This window comes from Corvus brachyrhynchos, unplaced genomic scaffold (genome assembly GCF_000691975.1).
Source record: "Corvus brachyrhynchos isolate BGI_N302 unplaced genomic scaffold, ASM69197v1 scaffold616, whole genome shotgun sequence".
Lineage (NCBI taxonomy): Eukaryota > Metazoa > Chordata > Aves > Passeriformes > Corvidae > Corvus > Corvus brachyrhynchos.
Window position 1 is genome coordinate 1,455,165 of NW_008238831.1, and position 22,248 is coordinate 1,477,412.

At 43.6% G+C, this 22,248-nt stretch overlaps 1 protein-coding gene across 5 annotated transcripts in view; it reads right to left on the reverse strand.

The window, feature by feature from the left end:
• KCNIP1 (potassium voltage-gated channel interacting protein 1) overlaps positions 1 to 22,248 on the reverse strand; it is a 295,262-nt gene that overhangs the window by 111,403 nt on the left and 161,611 nt on the right. The window lies entirely within an intron of this gene.

Genomic DNA, 22,248 nt, shown 5'->3' on the forward strand with positions numbered 1-22,248 from the left:
AGGACTCACTAATTCCCTTAGCTGGAAAACACGAAATTCAAGCTGTTCTCTCTTTGCCTGGATGGAGGCCAACTTTTTTTTTTTTTCCCCCCAGAAAGCCTTAAAATTACCAATGCTTCAAAAGTCACAGGCAAAAACAAAGACAAATGAAAATATATTTATATTTACTAGGTTGGGGTCAATCTAGCCTATTCCTGACCAGCACCAAATTCAATAGCTAATGCCAACTTAAAAATAAAAACAAATACAAAATGTTCCTATGTTCTGGCTTCCATTTTGAAATTATGTTGGAGGACAAAATTGGCTGCATCAATCTTTGTACTTCTACCATTTTCCCCAAAGTAGTGCCTCACCCATCCTAGACCTTCAGTAAAATTTTGGTTAGGACAAAATTTTAACAGTCATGTTCCTCTCAGTATTTGTCCAGTGGTCAGTGCCTGCAAGCTGATGGGCCACGAACAGCACTCTGTTCTGCCCTGCCATCCTGGAGGGCAAAGCCACTCACCTGGAGTGTCAGACATTGAGCTCCAACCTCACATCCTACAGCCCTGATTCCTCTGGCATCTTCGCTCTATGATATTGTCAGTTTATCCTTCATGAGGCAGGTATTTCAGCTGCTGCTACTGCTTTTTGGATGTGTTTTGGATCCTCAGCACAGCTCACTGAACACACAGCTCACAAGTTGCTCTCATCATGAAAGCCTGCTGGTTTCACAGGAAGCTGAAAATCATCCACCAAACTAGAGGATGGATGTTTTCTGTGATGAACCAAAATGTTTTCTGTGATGACCCTTTTCATTATCACCCAACCTTCTAATGTAAGTCAAGTGACCTGAGCCCACTTTTGCCATTATTTCTCCTGAGAGCCACCACCTCTCTGATGTCTGGAGGAATTGGATGCTGACCTGGTGCCTGAGGAGGATCACTGAGGAACACATCTAGTGCAGTAGTTTGTTTGTAGCTGCAGTGCAAAATGCAAGCTGAAATGCAGGTTGAGCTCTGGGTGGGAGCCCAGAGAGATGAGATCCCATGAATTACCAAGCAAGGGCACAAAGAGTGGTGGCACAGCTGGGTGAGGGACACTGGGAGGCACAGCAGGAGCTGAGGGCTCAGGAGGAAGATCGAGAATTTTGTGCATTTGCACCGTGGGGGGATATCAGCCCAGGGCTTCCTTTGTCAGGGGTCCCTCCTCAGAGGCACCAGCTCAAGCTGTTCCTGTGTTACTGCACCAGGAATAAATGGCTTTAGGGAACGAGACATCTGAGACCCTGCCATGGGAAACCTGGGCTGGAACCAGTGAGGAAACCTGGTCTGCCTGCGTGTGAGGGGGTGTGTAGGAGCAAGGCACACATGGGCTCACCAGAGCCACTGCTGTGAAGGGGCTTCGGTACCAGCAGTAGAAGTCTCTGGCATTGGAAGTGTGACAGCCAGAGAGTCTCATTAGTCAGACTGGCAAGTTTCCTGAACAGGCTTTTGTTTCCCCCCTGTACACAGCCCACTAGTCCTCTCCTTGTCCAGCTCTGAAAGATCTTCACAAAGAGGAAAAATTGGAAAAACCTACCACTAGAATAGGTTTTATGGGTCCTGTCCAAGCTGATGGGACTCTGCTGCTCTAGATCTTCAGGTCAGCATCAGAGTGTTTTGTACTCCAGCTAAGCTGTCCCTGCAAACTCGGTCAACAGACCGGTCTTATTCCAGGTGGTGAAAAGAGCAGAGACTGGCTTCCCTCCATCTCTAGGGCTAGAAGGACAGCTGGCAGTAGGTGCCCTGTTTCTCTCTTTTTGTGTCCCACAGCATGTCCAGCCATATCACAAGGCCTTGCAACCAGAAGACAGATTCCCTGATAGCTGTTCTTTGGGTGCCGATTTTCATAAACTACAGCTATAAAGTACCTCAGGCTCCCTCGGGTTTCACCTGCAGCTATATCCATTTGTTTTCCCAGAGAAGGAGGGTGTTGCAGTGATCAGTAACTTCCACACAAATGCTCTTCCTTTTGCAGGGTCTCTGCAGATTCTCCCTGTTGTAATGATATTAGGAAGCATCCCATAGACCCCCTGCTTCCCGGCAATGTTAGAAGTGCTCCTCCTCTATCAGAGACAGAAACCAGCCCTGCTGCAAGAAAGATCACTGCATATGATCAAGAATGGGTGAGCACTCTTTAGCTAAACTGAGGTCTCCGTGGCTCATGCAGGAGTAAGAAGTGAAGTGGTTTTGTCCGAGTTCATTGACCCCAAGGACTGGCTGGGCTGGGTGCACGCTCTTGGAATTACTGTCTTCGCAGAGGGGAGGAGAACCCTGTACAGAAAATTTCCTCCCTTTCAGAAAGAAAAACATTAGTAGTACACTAAAAGCATATTTTTCCTCATGGATAGAATGCATTATCTTAATCTGCTGGACTGAATCATAGGTTGCTAAGTGTTCTTGGCATCCCTATCTGTGGGTATAGCTCCATGCTTGAATTACAGTGCTTTTCACTGGCAAGGATGACTGGGGGGGGCTGGAATGGAGCATTAGTCAGAGTGGGAAAACAGCACTCTGAGACGTAATCATCTCTTGCACATTTTTTGGAACATGCATTGAACTACTGGTTGGTACTTTTCACTGGGAGGCATTTCTACTCTTCTGTCTCCAAACCAAGCTACCTTACAGTAGGCAGAGCCTTTTGCATAAGTCCAGCCAAATTTGAAATGCAAATACCTGAAATAGGATTTATATAAAATAGTAGCATAGGGATTTGCAAGTTGAATACCTCTGAAACAGGAAGAGCTAAATATAGAGATCTGGATACAGCTTTCAAATTTAAAATCCTGTTTCAGGTGCTAGGCATAGATTAATACCCCTCCATAGGGATAAGGCATTTTATGCAAAGCCAGTGATTTGATAGCACTCATTAAGAAGAACTGTCATTTCACATTAAGAGTGAGGTAGTCAAAACAACCATTAAATGCACTTCTTCTGAATTATTCTGCAAGATCTGTGGGAGCAGGACTAGGCCTATGCTGATTCCAGATCAATATTTGCACGGTGAGAAAAGAACCTGTGAGATCAGAGGGAAAAACCAAGATGACCCATTTTTGAAGCATTAGAGGCATGCTTGGCTAAAGCAAATGCAGCAGAATCATTCCCAGTGGCATCTGATGAAATTCAATGCTAGTGCTCCCTACTTTGAGCAGGCTAGTGCACAGAAGCACACATAGAAATCTTCTCAAACCCAGTTTAAATGTAGTTTAAAGCCCCTTCACTCATCTGGAAAGTCCCAGACCAAAGATACTTATTCTCTTCTTGGTCAGATAGACCCCCTCAGCCCTGAACAGACCAGACCCTTGTTGCCCAGGGTTGCAGCCACAGCAGCCTGCTCTTGAAGAGAACATGTTATTCACTCTTCTTCAACCCCAACGTGGAACAGTAGCTACATTTAATGGTAACACAATCAGCCACTATTAATCCGTGTGCTCTGTTTCCAAGCCTCAGAATGCAGTAGCTCCTCCCCAGCATTATCTCTCAATACAGTGCCAGAGCCGAGACAAATACAGATTTGTTCAGTAAAAGTACCTATAACTCACATCTTGTCAAATACTGCAATGCCTTGGTAATATAAGGGGTGAAAGCTATTGATGTCAGCATCATGTAGCATAGCATCCAAGCCTATCTAGGGATGCCCTGGTGTGCTGCCAGGTTGCAGGACACAGCTGCTTGGATCTGATTCTGTATGCAAAACCAGATCCAAAAAAAGAGTTGTGCAAACCTGCCTGCAGCATCAAACCAGCTCTGATGGTTTTTTGATGAGTGTCTCAAATCTAAATCAAGAAGATAATCGATGGTTTGATTTTTTTTTTTGTAGGAAGTAACATTTCAGATTTTTTAACACACCTTTACAAACTGTGATGTTATCTGCCCAACATGAATTTGGGAATCTGGCACTCCAGTTGAAGCATAAGGGAGAATCAAATTGTTGGTTGTTTTCCTGGCAGTCAAAACTATACTGAGAACAGATTCCCTGACAGCTCATCAGGGAAGAGCAAGGGTTCTCAGTTCAAGGAGCATTACCAGGATAGTACCAGGGCTGCAGAACATGGCTAGGAGGGGATAGAAGCTCACATGTGTCCAGCTTTATAGCTGTGCACACATATACACACAGAGCGTCCCTTTGGGAAATTGTCTTAAATGAGTGACGTGCTAGAACACCTTATGCCTCCGAAAATGGAAACTGCTGGTGCTCATGGCACAAATTCTCTGTGGGAGCTACCTTCTTGATTCTGGGTAGTGCCTGGGAACCTGGCAGAGTCCAGTTCATCAGTGTGCCAGTACTGAAACTACAAAGGACAGAAACACCTCTCGCACATGGAAAGCACAGGGCCTGCCTGTTTTTAAGACTATGTATTTTCAGTGATGTCACTGAAGAGTTCTATTCTAACTTAATCAAACACAACTCTTTGAATCCATGACATTTTCATTGAAAACATCCCATGTGAAAAAATGTGACTGAGGCACTAATGAAGTGCCCTCTTGAGCTGCACCCGAATTTATGGAGAACACGAATCGATGAAGAATGGCTCAGCTTTCACAAAAACCTTCAAGACCTCAAGAGTAATTTCAAATTTGCAGAGCAATTTAAGAAAATGTTATTTGCAGGATTTGACTGCCTCAGCAAGACACCACAGTATCAACACTAAACTATACAAGGGCTCAGAGGCTCGTGATGAACCCAGGCTCAGTGCGTCTGGCTGGTGCTATCTCTTCTTGTATTGATGACCAGCATTGGCCAGGTCTGTGTCATTCAAAGAGCAGCAATAACGATGATTTTTTTAAAGATCTGTCCTAACAAGATTATTTACCAATTTACAGCTTTTCTCAGAACCGGCAAATCCACAGAAAATTCCCAATCTCTATATTGTATGTGGGAAGCAATGTGCACTCCTTTCCTCCAAGAACAAAAAATGCCCAGTGTAGCTTCAGACATGGATAACACTAGACAGCACTTTTCATACTTATCTTTTTCTATATATGCATTATTTTAAGTCTACCTGTTAGCAAACAGTTCCTTTCCATAAGCTCTGGATTTATAACCCTCAGCAGAGGCTGAATAAGCCAAAGTGAAGACCCCATTAAGCTCCCATTTCATGTTCCTCAGGTTTACACAGTGAACCTCAGTAGCTACAATTTGTTTTCATCTCTTAATCAGCTGATAAAAATTCAAGAGCAATTTCCACTTGTGCTGCACTATGGAGTTGTAAACATTTATGGGGATGTGAAGAACTGGCCATCGAGAACACTAACGTGCAGATTTTTACACCTTAGATCATTTCCGCCCTGTTGAGGCATCTCTTACACCTCCCTGGCAAAGCCAGGCCAGGGGAGTGGAGACGGTGGGGGTTTGTTTGGAGCACAATGTAAAACAAATTCAAAACTAAACCACATTTTTTCCAAAATATCAAATGTAATTTCTTACACTGAAAAAGGCAGTAGGCTCCTGGGGAGGGAGGGACAGAGGCTAAGACCTAACCTCGGGTCTTCTCAGCTCAGCAGCTTCAACAAGACATTTGCAGCAACATTAATCAGCATGAAATAATGGGGCTATGAGAGGTGTTGTGCGATTTCTTTATTTCATCTCAATTATAACTTAAAATTTTAATGTCCAGAATTTGACAAGGGTTTCAGCAAGTGAAATTATTGCCTCAACAGCAATTAACGTCAGGCAGAGAAATGTTTGCTTAATCCCAAAGGAAAACAACGAATGTGCCCTGTAACAGCAACGCAATTCTAATCGTTCTGCTGGGAGCTGACAGCAAATGGGCTGGTTCAGAAGCACAACACTCCTTCCCGAACACGTGTCCCTGGTCTCCAGCCAGAAGTAGGCCCTACCAGGGGGGTCACTTATAGCAAATGCCAGGCTTTTGGGAAAGGAGCATCTGAGCCCACTGGAAGGCAAGATGCACCTATAACAGAAGCAGATATTACTAGGCTGTGATGCATAGGCATGTTCCTGCAGCAGGACACAACAGTAAACCATTAGACTGGAGATGTCTCACCCTAGTGGGAGCGAGAGCATGAGGCCCAGCCTGGGCAGTGAGAATAAAAAAGGTTTTGGATTATTCCCAGGACTTGACTCTCATCCCTGTGACTGCATGAGATCATTACATTTGCGTGAAGCTGTGCTCCTTAAAACATGGGATATCCTGACAGCATGGCCTGAGACCAGCACTACTCCTTGGACAGCGGGGTGGGCTGAGAGCCAGCGTCACACTGCCTCCTTTTCTCACTTGCAGAACATCACATTTCCTGTAAGTCTTACAAAACCTCTTATTTAGACCTTATAGATGCCAGGCCATAGTTGTAGCAAGCCTACATCCATTCACTTAGCAGCCTTCACAACAATAAAAAAATTCCTAAATACAGGGGTCAGATTTCATAGGGCATCTCAGGCTGTTAGGAGAAAGGATCAGGCAGTAGTGATTCAAGAAATTTAAAAGAATTAGTAGAAATTAAAATGAAGATTAGAATGAATCATTACTGAGGTAAAGGTTGCCTAGGTAAAGGACATGACAGAGACTTATTGACAGAGGAGAAGCTTTCCAAAATCAATCTGTAAAGTACTAAAAGAAAGAAAATAGTCATGTGATGACATGTCTTTCTGCACAGCAGAAGAGATTCCTGTTCCTTTGGCAGCAGACCTGTTTTTTTAATAACAGCACATTTTTAAAATAATCTTTGATAGGCAAGGTGATTAGTAAAAGGGGTTGGAATAGAGCAGGTGTCACAGTAGATGGGGATTACTGTGTGTAATTAACCAGAGCTAACAAATGGGATTTTTAAGTACAAACCTTCTCATAGCAAGTTCTTTCAAGAATGAATATAAGCAGGGAAACAGTCTGTTAACTCAAATAGTTGTAACTGTGTATAGAACTACACTGCATTTATACCCCTAACACAAGAAATGCCTTTACTTTGATGGAAATAGGGTTTATATCACAACAGCTGGTATGATGTCAGGCAGGAACAGCTAAAGCTACTGGATCCAACAGGCAGAAACTACGAACAGAAACTGGAATTGCTTTTCTAAAACCAGCAGAACCACCAATAAGCTCATTCTCCTGTTAGCAATAACTTAAACCTTGTTTTTGGCAGTGCCACCAACATTTCCATGAGGCTGCATTAATAAGGTTTCAAACCATTTGACATATGTCATGTACTTCCTTAGTTCTTGTTTACACATATGTTAAGCAGTTAATCTGTGCAATTTGCATTGAAGTCTATTAGGAAATTGCGGTTTCACAGTGAAAAATCACTATCTCTCCTTTACAACTGCCCCAACACAGCACCTCGTAAGGCAAACCAAAGTCGAAGGCTGCACAGATCTGGCACTCCAGGGAAAGGACTAGCCCAGATCATTCTAACAGAGCCCATTCCCCCAACTGTTGTCAGCTCTGCCTTCCACCTGGTCTTCCACCTGGTGAGCAACAGCAGGAGCATGGACTCTGTCAAGTGAGACTTTGAGCACATGGGATGTGGCCCAGCCACAGGCTGGAAGCGGACATGTGAATTATGGGCTTGACATTGAAAAGACAGAATTAGACTGGAATGAATGCTATAGTGAGTAACTTGAGTATCTCACAGAACCAAGCAATAGTTGAAGGTGGAAGGGACCTCTGGAGCCAAAGAACTTAATGGAGGACTAACTGGCATAGGTGCATTTGTTTTCCATGCAGCACAGCCCCCCCAGCAGTTTAACTCCAGAGTATAGTTTGTTTTCCAAAGACCAATATTTCTCCTGTGAATTTCCTGCTCAAATTCAGAATTGAAACTCAGCACAGATACAAGATTACGTGCTCACACTCCCATTCAGCCAGATTTGACTGCAGCCTCCCTGCCCATGTCTTCAGCTGCCTGACACCTGCTGGCAGCAAGTCCTGAGCCCCTGAGGGACTGAGAGCCTGATGGCCTTGACACCCTGCTGCAGGTGCTACAGGCACCCCAGCAACTGCACTGCTCTGCAGGATGCACTGCACACAGCCCTAGCTCAGGCACCTGCCAGGGATAAACCACACAGAAACGTCTGGGAAAAGCCTGGCAAGGAACAGATCACATCTATAAATGTGAGAACTTTGGCAAGGAACAGCTCATGTCTGTAAATGTGACTGCACACTTCTGAGCCTACAAAGATCCATTTTTAAAGGCTTTTCTCAGCATCTTGCTTCTGAAAAACATTACCTTGTGATCACACAGATTGTGCCTTTCTGACCTTGTGCTTTAAACAATTATTCTTCCAGGTGAGTCTTCCTCTAACCCAGAATTAAGACTTGAAATTCAAATAGCCAGCACTGTGAAGCTAGATATAGGGAATTTGACTAATAAAAGCAATGGTGCCAGGGTTCACGGTTTAAAACCACATCAGAGAAAGTGTCGGGCATGGGTAGAACAGCAGGGCCAATACCAGATTAAGGAGTCAACACATTATATTGAGCCCTCACCATTTGAGAACGGCTTTTGAAATAAGACAACATAACAAAATAACCACCTGCTAGTTTACGTGACTTTCTCATTGTTTGAAGTCCAGTGAATAAACACAGCCTCTTACTGCATGACTTGGGGAGATTTTTTGTAAACTTTAGCAACTTGTCCTGCAGGCTTCATAGAACTGACACAAAAACTAGTTCAGATGTTCTGCCAGCAGCACTGGAAAACATTTCTTAAGCACAAAGCACTTAAACTTGTCTGTTTTCTATGCAATAGTGCCTGGTATTACTGCTTTAACAGTAATTATTGGGAGCAGAGAGTGATTCATATCTGCACAGCCTTCTCTCATTCCTTATCTAAGCATAACACAGCAGCTCAGCCCCGGGGGCCCAGGATCCATGCTGGGATGTGGGACAGGAGCGTGGAGAAGCCATGGCCGAGGTTTGGTCACCAGCCACATCTTGGGCTTGGGAGATGTCAGATGGAAGGAGAACATACGGCCTGGGGACCTCTGCAGGAGCTGTAAGCAGGTGTAGTTACAGAGATTGTGGTGCTTGGCATCACATGAAAAATCTAGAAAGCATCTCCAAAAGCTACGAGGTTTAGCTACTCCCAACGCACTACAACTTACAGTGTATCAGCGTATTCCTTGTGCTTTATGCTCTTTGATCCTATTATGGCTCTCCTGTTATTTTAAAGTCATTACCCATGAAATAAAATGCTTATTTAAATGTGAAATTACAGCTCCCTTATAGCAGAAATTTACAGAAAATGAGGCTTGCAGGGCTGATTGAATTTGAGCTACTAAACAATTACAGATTTACTGATTATGGAGTAGCACGTGCCTCCATTAAAGAAATAGAAATTTCAGTGAGTCTTACTTGTTAAGGATGTGAGATAATGACCTTTTTATTTAATTATATTTTTAATATATTTTATTGTTATATAGTTGCTGGCTTAATGTCCAGCAGTGAGATGCCTAAAAGTAAAGCAGTAATTTTCTATGTGACAAATTACTTACATTGCCTGTATTTTGAGTTTGAGGTAGAAGACTTTAAAGAATGCAAGAAATTAATCATTGAACATCCCTCTCTATTCTCTGTTAGTTAACTGCAGTGAAAAATACACAAGGAGATTACTGACAGGTGGATATGTAACTTGATGGTAAACTTCAGTGCAGAATCACCTACAGACACTAGTAACCAAAGAGTGTGAGAATAAAGCCAAGTGATCTGGCCCCTTCCACAGGGGCAGATCCCTCTCTGCATCCTGAGACCCCACTCCTACAGAACAGTGGTTTTGTCCAAATCACCATTATTCTAACATTAGAGATAGGCAAAAACTGCAGCCAAGGCAAAACCTTTCCCAAAAGATAAAAGAACATGTTCAACTGGAAACTCCTTGTCTTTCCATGGAGATTATTCTTTCATGGGATAGAAAACCTGTACTGTAGATTTTCTGACCCTGGGAGCTGTATGGATATGAACTTTAGCACAAACTGGGCACAGGCTATAAGAACCAGAGTTTGCTCATTTTCAAGACTAGAAGTTGAATTATGGGGCAAGGAAGGGCTCAGAGTGGTTCATAAGTGACATTTTTCACATGAAAAAAAATGCATGTAATTAGCACATAAACATCTTTCTCACATGGAAGGGAAGCATAGAAAATAGAAAGGTACAAAAGTATTTTGGCACACATTCTATTTCATGAAGCTGTTCTGGTAATTTAGCTTTTTACTTTCCTGTACTTTGCATACATGACTGTTGTTGAAACACAGTTCCTTCCCAGGAAGGGTAAAATAATTGATTGAGGTAACTTGAGAAGAAACCAGAAATCCTGATATTTCATTTAAAATGACATGAAAACTGAGAATAACCTAATTTACGTGTAGAAAAGCCTTACCTCTTTTAAAACACTGCCTTTCCTGGAGAAGGCAGGGCACCCTCGCAGCACCAGGAGCTCACTTTACCAACAACGCTAGGAATCTCAGTGTTAACTCCCACAGTGAGACAAACCCGGTCTCCCTACTGAAGCCAGACCTTCCCTCGATATCTGCTGCGTTTTGCCAGAGGAGGTCAGCAGCACCCAGCGCCGCTCAAGTTTCCGACTGCATCCACGTGGAGCGGCACAAAGGCATCTACACAACGGAAACTCCCTTTTGCCAGTTCATCTGAAATGTTCTGGACCACTGCTGTATTATCCAGACGTATTAACCCTGGGGCTGCAGGAAGCACAGCTCTGCAGTCTAGCTCATGGCATGGACCGCATGGGAGGGCAGTAATTCTCATACACTTAAACATCCTTAAAAATGCTTCTTTTTCTTCCAGTTCTCTGTGATTTTGATCCTGCCAGAGCATGGAGCTGTTGGTGAGGGGAAGCACAGGAGTGTCTGAAGGGCTGAGCAGGTTACAGCTGCTGTAGGTTTTTCCAATGTGTATTTGCATTTCACCAGCTGAGTGCAGTTAAAGAGCTGTTTGTGTTGGGCCTTACAAACCTGATTATTTTACACCATCAGGCATAGTCTTAAAAGCCTTTTCCATTTACCACCTACTCTTCCTCCTGTTAGCAAATTTCCTCACAATTTTCTGTCACTTGACCTCAAATGTACCCCCTAAATGGGTTTATTGTCACAGTTTTAAGACAGCACGTCTCTTCTAAATCATTTTCCCTAAGAAAAAACCTTTAAGGCCACTGCAACTAAATTTAAGCACCATCGTGCATCCCTGCACAACACACCTGGGGACACTGTCCTACCCTGACCTGCTGATGGCATTCCTCTAGATGCTTTCCTCTCTTTTCACTGACCTTTACACCAAAAGTACTGGCTTTTTACCAGAGGTCCAAACAGGCAAAATAGTGTGACACAGCTCCAGGACAGCCCTGCCTGCTAAATTGTTTGATTCCTTAGCTCTGTCCATTTTTTGTGTGCCCAGGCACACCATGCCTACCACTAAGTCTAGGGCTTGGATGTGCAAATACTTCTTGTTTGGGCTGCTAACAGGGAATAAAAAAGGGAATATCTTGCAGCTTGATCTCAGCTTTGATAGAGATAAAATGTCTCATTCAATCTGGAGGGAAAAGCACTTTCAAGCACCAGAGAGTGGCTGGAAGTATCACCCAACATCTGGAAGAGCAGAACATGCCAAGAACACTCTAGCAGACCTGTGGTCAGAGGCTCCTCTTCCTCTCCAGATCTGACACCCCAGGCAAGTACCCTGACCAGAGGAATTTGCAGATTCTTCCCCAGACCAACTATTCCAGTAACTGGCAGGTACAGCTGAGACTCACTCTGGTGATTTACATGGGAAAATGCAGATTACAGATCCCCATGCTGTTGCTGAAAGTAAACACTGCCTCATCCTAAGCAACACAATTGTTTCAATAATTGTCTGTTAATTTTCAGGTGTCTTCACTGCTTGTTACTTTCAGTTATATATGTATACAAATATATACGTACGTGCACACACAAATACTTCAAATATCTTAAATTACTCAGCAGAGATAGTGAATGTTTTATCTTTCTGCCTATACAGCGCACAAGAGTTGGATGAGGACAACAGAGACCAAGAATTATGAGCCACAAAAGAAGACATTGTCTCAGATTTGATACAGCTCCAGCCCATTCAATGTCTGTCTTCTCCAAAAGCAGATTGAATTTCCCACTGGCAAGCCATACCCATCCAAGCCAAATGCCTCTCAGAGTCCCTGCATGTGCCAGCACAGCCATCGCCTTGGGCTGCCCTTGCAGCTCAGACCACTGCTGCACATGCTTAAAGATGCTTTTAGTAGTGTCAGATTTTACATGGGGCTGCAGACAGAAATGGCACAAGACTGACTGGAAAGACTAAGTAACATCTGCCACAAGAATTTAGGCTCCTGACACCTTCGAATGCTTTTCAAAATGTTTACTAAAATCTTGCCCGTAGAGCATCATCTCAGAGCTGAGATTTACTCCATGGAGAAACAATTCCCCCCACGAGGCAGAAACCTTCCCATCCTGCCTGCCTGGCATAACCAAACGCATCCTGCTCTGGTGTCACACAAACTCTCAAGAGGGACAAAATGAATCTCTCCACCTTCCCATACTGTTCACCATGTTAACTCCCATCCTTTGCTGATTCCCATGATACCACTGAACACAATTTTCTAGTTATTAGCCCAAAGTGCCTCTCTGTTCCCTGAAGCTCACTCTTGTTTATGCCCCTGCCAATAATAAAAAATATTTTTGCTGTACATTATTTTTCCACAGCACAAAGCCATAGATGTAACCTTGTTAGAGGCAAGCAGCTGCTTTTGAAAGATACTGCTTTCTGCTGTTCAGACCAAGTGACATGAGACATATCAACAGTATTATCACCAAGCGCAGGATGCCAAACTGCTGCACAGTCTGGAGAATTTTCTTTTGAAGCATTAGCCAAAGAATTAAGCAAGAAAATGCAGAGTGGGTTATTCAAATGTCAGTGGAAAACCAAAATATGTGGTGAGCACGTTGTGGAATACCACTGGAACAGTAAAACAGAAAGGGTTTGACATTTCAGTGCTGACAATATGGCTGGCACTTTAGGAGGGAGAAGAGGGTGCTTTGGCTCCCTGCATTTACCAAATAAAGAGTGAAAATAAACCCCTTCAGAGAAGACACCCACACAGTAGGAGATCTCAGAGCTAGATGTAAATCCCATTCCCTGTAAACTGGAAAGGAAATGACATGATGTATGCAGATTAGTATTTGTCAGCTTCACAATAAATGGGTTTTCAGAAGGGATTTGACTAATGAGTAAGCAAAACTCCTCTTAGCAAAAGGAGCTAACACCTAAAAAGCAAGACTTTAGTACTTGTTAGAGCACAGTATTCCTTTTACTTATTTCTTTGTAAAGCCTTTGCCATTTTTGGTGCCTGAAGTCAATAGCAAAGGCTGGTTCACCCTTGTGCAGGAATGGCTGGAAGGTGCAGCGGGCACTCTCCATGCTGGCTGGTCTCAGGCAGGTGAAGCTGAGGGAACACAGCACTGGGGCCACTGGGGCCATGGGGCAAACCTGGAAGAGCAAGGAGGATCACACACTCCAGTAGCCCATGAGCAGGCGCTGGGGCTGCTGCTGCTGCAGGCAGAGCCTAGTGTTCAGCCTGCCCTAGGGACAGGAGGGGCAGAGCTTGCCTTGTAGCTGCACTGCACAGCATCTCCCCAAACCAGAGATAATAAAGCACTGTTTAACTACCTGGTTTATGAGACAGCGTCATTCGTAAAGCATAAGGGGGTTGTAAACGAGGAATGTGTTTGCACCATGCAGCAGTGGAGCACCATAGTCTCGCAGCTCAGTTTAGTTCCTCCCATTTCTCATTTTATTATTTTTTTTCTTTTAATATTCAACTTCCCCTGCATACAGCAAGGCTAATAGCATGACAGGATTTTCTGCTAATCTTTGATCACAACAAATAATTATGTCTAATTGTCTCCTCCTAGAACAGAGAAGAGGTTCTGCTCATTTATAGGTGGGCTATAGGCTTTGTTAGTCTGTTTTCTTTTGGAAAGGGCATAGCTGAAGAGGATTTCAAGGCACGTTGAGTCCCATTTAGCCTAACATAAGGGATCCAATTTCAGCCCTACATGTAGGTATTTCCCCAATGAGAAGATGCTCGCCTGGAGCACTTCCTTTACATTCACACCAACAGAAATCCACTCACATGTGTCTGGACACCTAGTGGTTGTGTTCACTGCACCAAAGCACTAACAAATAGTAAATCACAAGAGGCCAGAGGCTGTCACTGTGGCTGGACTATCCTGCTGGATATTCCATGAAGCAGAGTTACCTCAGTGCCAGACTATGTAGAGTAGCAGGAGGTGGACTAGGTCATGCCAACACTACCTTCAGAGTCTGCAAGAATTGAGAAAAAGCTGAGCTAAGGTCTGCCAGGAAAACATGGGCAGAATTCACCTGGGCAGGGGAACTCTGCAGCCTGCCCCAGCTTGATAAGTTTTATCAGTGAGGCAGCACACAAGAGCTGTTCCATCAGATAGGGGCTTCCCTTGTCACCACCTGCCCCTGTGGTCAACTCTGTTATGCCCAGAGCAGCAGCAGGCAGGCTACCAGAGCTTTATGGGAGGTGCCTTTTTCCATATCTCACAGTCGTTAAAAGGTTGGCTTACTGCAAATCCTGTGTCTCAGAAAGTCTGGACATGGACGCAGCTCTCTCAGGAGCCTGAGGTGGAAAAACACTTAGGATAACAAAACGTGCAGAGAAGAAAGTTCCGGCCCATTTCCTCAATCTTTTGGGACAGGAAAACCATGCTCTGTAGCATGTATCAACCTCGCACTCAAGCACTAAAACTCTGTGACACTCAGCTTCTCTTACTACCATTGCATATTGTTTTTCCTTCTTCTACACTTGGAGATGGGAAAGCAAAGGGCCAAGTAGATGGGGCAGGAACATCAGTTGCTGGAGTAGTAAACAGGGAGTTTTTATCAGCTAAAGGAGGGTAACAGCAACCAGTCAGCGTACAGGGGGCCATGGTGTCTTAACTGCAAACCACCCAGTGCACATGGCTATTTTAGGAAGAAGCTTTTAAAAGCTCATCTGAAGCTTGAACAGTGGTTTGAGATGGCTCTCTCATGAAGCAGCACCTGGATTCTTCAAATAAAAGATCAGCATAAGATTTTCTCTTTCACCACATGAAGTTAAATCCCCTTCTATGTTTAATTCTTGAGTAGATCAGTATCATTTGCAGTCACAGCTGTGGAAAGAGTCACACCACATGAAAGACCAGGAAAAATTGAAAGACTGGGGCTCCAAAAGAGACACTTCTCTAAATAAAACTCCTTTGGCAAAAAAACCTGTTAAGTTCAGGAATGATCTGAATGTCAATTTTATATCTTAAACGGTAAAGTATATTATCTCTTTTTTAAAAAAATAAATGCTGTGCTACTGAAATCTGGTTCGCACTGGTGGCTGTGAAGGCCATAACCAGGAGGAGATGAATTTTCCACCTGCTGTCATTCCTGCCTCTGCCAAGAAGGATGCCAAGCACAAGTGCAACATCTATTTTCCAACAGACATTGGATTTACACTGCCAATTTATTTTTCGTAACTCACTAATGAATAATAAGTAGGAAGGACCTTCCAGCAGGACAGGCAGAGAGCACATAGTATCAAACACTCATGTAGGTGACTGTAAGTATCAGCTTTTCTCAAGATAAAGTGAACACCATATGGGACTGTATACAGAGCATCAGCTTGCAGCTAGAAGTAGGGCTGGTAGGAGATCTTTAGCCACAATAAATGCTGTTTTTCCAAGCCCCAAACCTGCTGCTGCTGAGCAGCAAGGGTATCTGGGACATGGGGAGGGTTCTGCAACTCTCACTCAAACTCATGTTGATGCCAAGAGTGCCTAGATACTTGCAGGCTTGTGAAAATCTGGGTTCAGTGTGTCTCAAAAAAAAAAATCCATCAACGCCCCCACACACCAAAAATCTAAGAGAGTTTCCTTTAAACCTGCTTAGTAATCATTAGTTTGCTTTAAACTTGCTTAGTAATCAACGCTTAACTATCAGCAACCAAAGAATGATAAAATCAGTATGAAACCACGGATGGAAAATTCAAAAAACTGAAAACCTGGTCATCTGAATTATTTACAGAAATCTGTTTTTGTTTCACTGATCTGCGGCAGAGGAGAGTGGGAGGAAGGACCACCGCAGCAAGGCTGTTCCATGTCTGCAGCACATGGAGCACATGCTGAAGGATCACTCTAGGGCCACAGTGAGTGCACAGTAATTAGGGGAAGGCAGCATGTGCCTGTGCTAATTGTGGCAGCCAGATGGGCCAGAGTGTTTCCCTGCTGTTCCCTGAGCCACAGGTGATGGCAGCCCAGGGAAGCCTCAAGTCATAAATGAAATGAAGCTCTTGATACAGGTTGCTTTTTTCAAAGACATTTAAAAATTAAGTCCCTATCAGAGTAGAAGTAATTTATTTCCTCCCTTAACATGGGCAAACCTTTCTCATGTAGACATGGGCATTAATGCCATCTTGCAAGCATGGTTCAGAATCCAAATAGGGCTGTTAATTGTTTCAGAAAGGCTGGAAGAGATGGAACTATATTAAAAATATTTATTGGATGTAGCAGCACAGAAATCTCTTGCATTCTAGCAGTAAGGGGATGCATCTTTGGTCCTGTTGTAGAATGAAAAAAAAACAGAGGTCCTTAAAAAAAAGCCTGTATTTCTAGGTAAACAGCCGCAGAATGAAATCAAACTGTAACGGCAAATGTGAAAGAAATAACAAGGATTGACCATTCTTGATCTGCAGATTAAGATGTCTTTTGCTTGATGATCGTATTTCACATTTTGTGTCCTTTTATCTTAATTAAGCGATTAAAAGCCAGCAAGAGAAGTCCTGAAGCCAGGTAATCCTGCCATGATTCCCTGCAGGCCAGAGGCTGGTGGCAGCAGTGCCAGCGAGGCAGCACCTCGGGCAGGCTGCATGCCACTCACCCGGCACCGCAGAGCTGGGCTGTCCCTGCCCCACAGGACAGAGCGCAGGGCACGGCACTGCCTCCCCTCACGCTCTGCACAGGGCAGCTGCTCCAGAAGCACAGCTGAACCCCAGTGTGGCACAGAGGGTTTCATTTCGACAGGTTTCTGCCAGCAGAAACCTCAACCTGTCAGAGAACTCCCTGCAGATCTCCCCAGGGCCTCACCAGCAAGCACATCCAGTACCTTAAAGAAGACTTAGCTTGTGAACTAACTGCTGAAGTTTCACTTGCAATTACACTTTGTGCAGAAGGGGTTGAGGACCTTGTGATTTCTATTCATGGCATGTCTTAGAAGCAGCCAAATTAAAATCCTTATCATTAAGGAGCTGATAGCTCCTGTAATTGCAAGCATCTTTCTGTGCTAGCTGGAGGGAGTGGCGTGACACACTGGCTAGGAGAAGCAGATCTACTCATAAAATAGGAAAACTTCTAACCAAAGTGATTTTCCTGAACCATTAATTCCTTTAAAGAAAGTACTAATTTAAAACAAATTACTTATATAATTTGTGCTGTCAATAAAAGAACATTCTTCTGAGTTAAATTTTTTTGCCATGTACTTCTCTGACTCACCTTCCTGCCTGACCTACAGTGCATTCATTCATGACTGAAAAGAAAAATCTTATCCCTGAGGGATGAGTCACGCTTCTCTACTGTCCTTCAGGCTAAACCAAGTTTCCCTTTGCCTTCCACAGAGTACATTTTTTAAGAGCTGGTAAGTTAAACAATTGATATGTAGATCCATTTGACCAGAATAATTTAAAAACAAATATTAAAATATTCTCATCTCAGGCACCTGTCCCCCATGTGGTTATGATTCTCTGTGAAATGATGATGATCTGTCACTTGAGGGAGAAAATCCAGGAGGATACAGAGATAGTGCAGATTTAAACAGGATTGTTTGTATCTTTTGAGGTCAGAAAAATAAAATGAAAAGATAGAGACAAATGCATCATGTAAGGGATTGGCATGTTTTGCAGAGCTTATTTTGTGAGTGCAGTGCTAAAATGGGGTGGCTGTGGTCTAGGAAGAGGCTGCAGCACACAGCCATCCAGGCAACCCATTTACCATAAGCAGTGACAACCTGGAGCCTGTGGGGGAGTGGCCGAGCCACCAGCCAGCCTACTGCAGCACCACGAAGAGCTCTGTTACTCACAGACTTTGTCCAGTTTGGAGAATTCAGCTCAAGACTAAAATTAGTAAGTGGTCTGACTGGATGAGGTGACTCTTCTAGCCTTAGGACTGCTCAGACCAAGGTTTAATACCAACCTCTCATTCAAGAGATTTATTCCAGTATGGGGGCAGTTAATGTGGCTGTGAGAGGGAACAGCCAGCAGCCGCCACCAGAATTTCAACACCTGCTCTTGCTTCCCATAGGGATTCATATTAAAGAAAGTATGTTCTTAATGCCCTGGAGTCTTTATACTCTTTATGTGAGCTCACAGCAGTGCATGGGAAGTGACACAGCCCAAACAAGAGCAAGAAGGAGAAATGCCCCAGGTCTGCAGTGGGGCAGGAGCAGGACAGGGCCTCAGGAGTGGGATGGGGAGGACATCTGGGAGGCTCCTCACCAACCCAGCACCCTCAGCAGCACCCACTGCTGTAAATCTTGGAGAAAAATGAGTTACTGGAGCAGTTCTGGTGATGGAGTTCGATCTGGGAAAACACCTGAGGCAGAAGACAAATGCAAGCCCTGCCGAAATGACCAGGAGCAGCCTGCACTGGGGAGCAGCAGGATAGCAGCTGATGGCATGTGTGACAAGAGAGAGAGCAAGCACCTCTCACTGCAGCCCTCCTGCAATCAGCCCTCCATCAAGCACTGCTAGATTAAAACACTGAAGCCATTTGAAAGACGGTCATCAGGTTTTTCTTTTACAATGTGTTGCCGTTCAATTAGAACTTAATATGAAATGGAGCGATGACCCTCCCGGATTGCTGTACAAGATGATTTACTTAAGAAACGGAAAACTAAAAATGGATTAAGAAAACTGTTCTTAACAGTAAGATGTCTAAGATCTGTTATAAATGTGAAGAAGAAAAAGCAGTCTGCATGAAATATAAAAAATTGCACAAAAATGGAAAAGCCACAAAAGTACAGAACAAGTGAGAGTACAGAAGAACAAGCAAGCAATACGACAGCTCTGTTTGTTACACACAAAACCTGAATGACAAAGGACAAATTTTACCCCATTAGATTACTGGTAACTGGAGTGATGAGAAAGATGGCATTTCAGCTGTGTCCAGCTGTGCATTGCCAGCACTATATTCTCTGTGTGTTCATTTCAGATATTATTTTTTCCTTTACATGAATTTTTTCACCTTTTCCATGAGGAACTTCCATCCTGGTCCAGTGCAGGAGCAGTAGCTTGGGTCTCTTGTTCCTGCAGCTGGTGCCATGCTGCCAGCAATGCTGTCAGAGGTGCTATTTCCTTGGTAAATTTTCCTCAAAGAAGGAACAGCTTTATAAAACATGTAAATCATGCAGATATAAAAGGGGCAGTTGGCTTGTGTGGCTTAGGCTCGCTGAGCCATAGGCTCAACATCAACCCTGAATGTCAGCCTTATCTCAATACAATCAGCATTACTGGAGGACAAATGCCTGCCTAATCTGAATAACCGCATCTTGTGGAGAACTTCCATGGAAAACTCACAGAAATCTGAATAAATGGAATAATTGCAAGATTTGGTCATAAGGTACAAATTAGCCCAGCCTTTAGCTGGGCTTCCCAGATGTGAGAATCTGATTCCAGCAGCTACCACTGCAAACTGTTGTGTGACACCTTCACAGAACAAATGCAAAAAAGGGAGTGAGAAAAGGGAGTAGAGATTTGGTAGAGAATATCAGCATTCCAGAAAAAAGGATCTAGTTTGATATTCTAGGAGTGGAAAGAAAAAAACATACCATTTTTATACCATTACATGCTCGAGCTCTGTGATTTCCATATAATATGCAGGTAACTTAACACAACTTAAGGAAACTTCAGTGACGTGAAATAATCTTGATTAAAATTTGCAATAATAGTAAAAAAATGCACAGAAAACTAAAATTAGATGGTAATTTTAGATTACCATCATGCTGTTTTATTGTGAGTAGAACTGTTTGGTTAAGCCTACACTTTAAAAACTAAGCACTGAATACAACACCTAGAGCTGTGTGGTCTCAGGTATGGTAAGACTCATGGCTTTATATTGTATATTCTGTTTTCAGAGGCTACATCTGAGCTAAAAATTCTCTCCTTCTGTCACTTCACATTAGGTTGCTTTTTTAAAATGTCCCTGCTGAAGGGATGCACTAAAGATTTGAAAACTGCAGCCCAAAGCCTCTCTGCTGCTTGTGATTTTGGGTAAGTTTCTGGCATGGAGGATTTTTTTGCGTTTCTGACTTTCTATTTGGGCTTCCCAGTCTCAGGGCTTTGAGTTTAGCCCTCCCACAGCTGGCAGTAGAGCTGCACACTTTCTCTCATTGTGGGTCAGGACATTTTTTTCTCATCTGCTTTGTTGGAGATGTTATTCCTTGTGCTGGTAATGTGGAGTGGGGACCAGCTGCCCGTGCTTTCACACAGTGCTAGCACTGAAATACTTTGTCAAGTTTTTAAACAGAATTCAAAACAGTACATGATCCCCTGGGCTGTCTGTGCTCTCTCCAAAGCCACGGCGGCTGTGCCTGCCCTCAGGACAGACCATCTGGACCAGCTGCCAGCCACCTTCTCCAGGCTCGCAAGGAATATGGGATCTGTAGGTTCTGCAGCACCCAGAATGAGGGAAGTACCAGCAAACATCAGTATCTCTGCAAATCCCAGTGCTAGACATTAACTCCTTACTTCCATATCTCCTGCTTCATCTGGGCAAGGAATCACAGCCAGGCCGGAGCAGGAGTCCATTTCAGTGCACATGAAGAGCTCGCTAAAATAGTACCACGACTTTTATATGTACCAAAAATTATTTATTCCAATTCTGCTGACAAATTCTGTACAAGCAAACAGCAATTCTGAATTTGCTGGACTGTTGATGAATGACCAAACACAACAGTATTTAATCCCAAATGCAAAAATGTAAAGGCTTTGTAAAATCATTTATGCTTCAAATTGTACAGCGAGACTGACAGAAAGCAGAAGTGCTGATAGCCTGCTCCAGCTTTGCAAACATCACAACTGCTTCTGAGATTGTTTCATCCTGAATATTCGCTGTCCTACCTTGCTCACTGAAATGCAGAGGTTGCAGTACAGCCATGGTGAGACTCCAATGCTACTGAGAGTTTGGCTTAACCTGTCTGCCCTGCACACACCAACAGGCTGCTAAAAGAGGTTCTCCAGAACCTGTTCTCCACTTGAGTCTAGGACATCTACACTCCCCTTTAGCACTTAGCCCTCCCCAGCAAGAGGCTCCTCTCCTGATGAGTATTTGGGGTTCCTGTGAATTTCAGCCCCAGGCTGGATTTGACTCCCATTGCAGCCATGTTTCCCTAGCAAGTACCACCACAGAGCTGTTGCAGCTTCTGCTAAGACACAGGAGGACAAGGAGTCCTTCATATATTTTTTATAGGACTTTTCTCCATGGCTTATCCAGGCACATTCTTATCTATGTTAATTTAGTCTCTTCCAGGCTAATTAAACTCAATGTACAAGACAGTACCATTAAGATCTTAGCTTAGGGTGGATATTTATATTCTCAGTATCCCCATAAAAATTTGTAAGAAAACTGGTATCAGGCACAGATCTGCCTGCAGATACAAGGTCACAGTCTTTCCCCAAAGCAGCAGACAGGTTATCACCAGAAGCTCAGCATAGAAAGATTTGAATTTTTGCTGCCTCTTGCTTACAAGAATTCCGTGCCCAGCTCCCTAGCATTAAGGCTACATGAGCACATCATTGCCTTCGAAAAAATCCTCCCTTCATTTTGGTGCATACAGAAGATGCAGCTGCTAGGAATAGAAAACTGGTTGTCTGAACACCAAGGAATGAGAAATGTTGAGGTTTTGAGTAATAGTAAGAGACTATAACCATACAAATACCTGAATGCTGACAGTTACAAGGCACACAGAAGAGGGAGCTGGAGAAATCCCACTGCTTGACGGGGTTTGGAGAGGGAGAAATGCACAGGAGTGTTTTGTGATGAAAAACAAGAGGCCGAACTGGTGCGAAAACCTTTTGATCAGGTTTTCAAGATAGAAGTTCAAGATTTCAGATTTTGAAAAATCCTTTGTAACTACTGGGACACTGATGAAATAAAATAATTATGGCTTGCTAAAATACTACAGGAGTGTTCTTACTCACTGGA